The sequence below is a fragment of the Bison bison genome, unplaced genomic scaffold, assembly GCF_000754665.1.
Source record: "Bison bison bison isolate TAMUID 2011002044 unplaced genomic scaffold, Bison_UMD1.0 scf7180017864063, whole genome shotgun sequence".
NCBI classification, from domain to species: Eukaryota; Metazoa; Chordata; class Mammalia; order Artiodactyla; family Bovidae; genus Bison; species Bison bison.
Window position 1 is genome coordinate 13630183 of NW_011494635.1, and position 3113 is coordinate 13633295.

Consider the following 3113-nt stretch of genomic DNA (forward strand, 5'->3'; position numbering starts at 1 on the left):
GTCGCCTTGCCCGCTACACCGCGAGGCTCTTTCGGTCGGACCCGGAGCTGGGGAGGGGGAGCGTCCCACTGCTGGGATCCCAGGGATGAAGGGAGTGGAGATGAGGCCGATGATGTCATGGATGCTTCGCAGGGCCTGGGGGAAGGTGGCGGCCGGAGGGGGTGCGGCCCGGATTATGTCACCTCTTCCCTCTGCGCCCCGCCCCCCCGGGCCACACGCGTTGGTGAGGAGCTCCAGGAGGTGCAGGAGGGATTTCTCCCACCGCAGAGATCCCCCCGGACACCTCTTCGGGATGGCCTGTGACTGGGGTCTCTATCTTTTGGCGCTGCGGGCCGTGGGGGCGAACACCCGCCCCCTACCACCACCCCCCACTCCCGTGTGGGAGGCTCGTGTGTGCGCGCGTGTGTGATCGGGGTGTGTGTGTCGGGGGGGCGCTGTCAGCCCCCTCAGTCCTGAAACACGGGATTTATCAGAGCCAGGATCTAGGGGATCGGCCCCTTCCCCCTTTGTCGCCAAGAGAAGATGAATCTCCCCTCACACATCCCAACCAAGAAGTTCTGGAGACCTCTGCACCCCCTCCCCCAAAGCCCCATAGTGCCCCTGATACATTTTCTCCCTCAATCCTTCCTGGAAGCCCATCCTGATTTTCCTAAAGGGATTCATTGCCTCTTTGCATTGCTTATAACTAGCATTCTCCCACATGCGTTCTCTCTGCATCTCCTCTGAATCAGTGCACAGAGACCCCAAGATTCTGTGGCCTGTTCCCCTCCTGGGGGCACCCACAGGCCAGCCCCAGAATGAAATTTCCCTGGAGTGGCCTGAACCAAGTGCTCCAGGAGCCCTCCCCCTGCGTAGATCAGGGATGCTGTCCTGGGAGGCAGTATTTGGGTTGGTTCTTAAAGGGTGCAGAATGGGCACAGAGAGCTGTGAAGAGATTTTGTGTAGTGTGGAGAGGGACTCAGGTCAAGGGAAATAGGATGAACAGCAGGAGAGTCCTTGGGGGCCCTGCTGCAAGCTGTGGTTCTGAGGGCTGAGAGGAATGCCAGGCATCTACCCATAATACATTCACTTCTTAAGATTCCTGTAAGGTAGGTGTGAGAACTCAAAGTGGAATAACCTGCATGCAATTCCACCCCTAATCAGTTGAACTGGGATTTCCACTTGGAGCTGATACCTCCGTAAGTGTCTATATTGCACCTGGTGCAAAAAAATTTGGGCAAAGCATGGACAAGATTGGCTTTGTCCTTTATAAAGAGTCTCTTAGTAGCTGCACAGGGGAGGGAGTGCAGAACAAGAAAGAGCAGTGAGAAGCCCCCAGCAAGGATGCTGGCAGGAGGGGCTGTTAAGATCTTTAGGGGGTGAATGGGCTGAGCTTGGGGCTCTGAGACCCCAAGGGAAAGGTATAGTTTACTAGCTTTGGGAGGGACACACATGTGGAGGGGCTGGGTGGTCACTATAGGATGGAAGGACCTGCCCATCTAACTCCCAGGTATAGTCTATTTGCCCCCTTCGTGACCGCTAATTCTTTGTGTAACGTCCCAGGCACTGAGGGTGGATAGGACAGAAATAGAGGCAGACTCAGGCAACAGGCTGTCATCCCAGGTTGTTGAGCTAATGCCATGAGGTTGTCTTTGCAGACCATACTCAGCTACCTGGGCTAGTTTAGGACCCTGACCCACAAATGAAACTCAAACCCTTCCTCTGGACTCAGTTTCTGCCTATCAGGGAGATATATGCCCTTCCTTGTCTTGCCAGTCCCTGCTGGAGGTTTGTAGAAAGAAGTGGCAGCAGTCTGAGCTTGGGAGAGGCAAGGGGCAGAGAACACTTGCATGGGGTTGACAGTAATAGGTTAGAATTATAATAAGCTCTTCAAGGAGTGAGGCTCCAAGGAGGGTTGCAGTGGGTTGGTGGTCAATGATTCCCAGAGAAAGACCACAAGGATAGGAGGCTCAGGAAACAGTTTTGGGACCTCATTTCCATCCATCCAGGACTCTGGGCACCCAGGCCTTCAGGGGACCACACACAATCCAGGGAAACCATAGGGCAGGGTGGCATATGATCAGCCCCAATCTATGGTCAGAGTCTCCTTTCCTGGATCTCAGGGAAGGTAGTATTGCATATTTGTACTGCACCTTACAGTTTGCAAAGCACCTTCCTAGACATTATCCTCTCACTTTCATGACCTGAGGTTTGCTCCTGCCCACACCCAGGCTTCTGGTGGAACCCCCTTGCCTAGTTTTCTCATCTCACTATTGACACCTTCTTTTAGCATATAACCACACTCAGGTTTTTACCATGTTAAATTCTAAAATTAGAAAAGAGCCCTTGGATTCCAAACCACCTTAAATTACTGCCTTCTCAAAAGAGAAGGGAACTCTTTCCCTCCAGACCCCCACCTCCCCCCACTCCTGCAGTCTGGTTCTGCTTTGCACCGCTTTCCCAAAATCATTCTCTCATAGGCACCAGTGATGTTTCCACCTGCCAAATTCAGGGCACCCTCTCCAATCCCAATTTTACAAATAAGCCCCTTTGTTAACTCCAGGAGTGCCCTTACCTTCTTGAAGCATACTCCATCTTGGTCTTCAGGGCCTGCCTTCTGGTCTTCTTCCTGCTCTCACTTCTCCACCCAGGCTTCAGGGGCTCTGCCACTGGAGCTCCATGCTGGACCCCACCCACATCACGCTTGAACGCTCATGATCTAAGTCTCTCTTTCTATCTGATACCTGAGAGATATCTTTCTCTGGTCTTCCTCAAAGCACCCATTTTCAAAAACAAAAAAGCACCCCTTTCCCCACACATTCTCCTGTCATGTTAAGGGTGTCATACCCATCCTGGTGTCCCAGTCCAGACACCTCCCTTGCCCCACCCCCGGACCCCATCTGTATGATGTTTAGTCAGTTCTTCCTCCCTGACCAGATCGTCCCACTGTTTCTAAGCCTCAGAACACCCAGCCTTCACCCTTTTGACTCCCCAGCTGCTCCTTCCAGAGATGGCAAGAGAAGGGAGTCATGTTTAGGCTGGGAGGGGGATATTATATCTCCATATTTCTGTTCATTATCGGTGAGCAGAGCATCAAGATTTTGGCAGCAGCACCTAGGGCACCAGATGAAAGT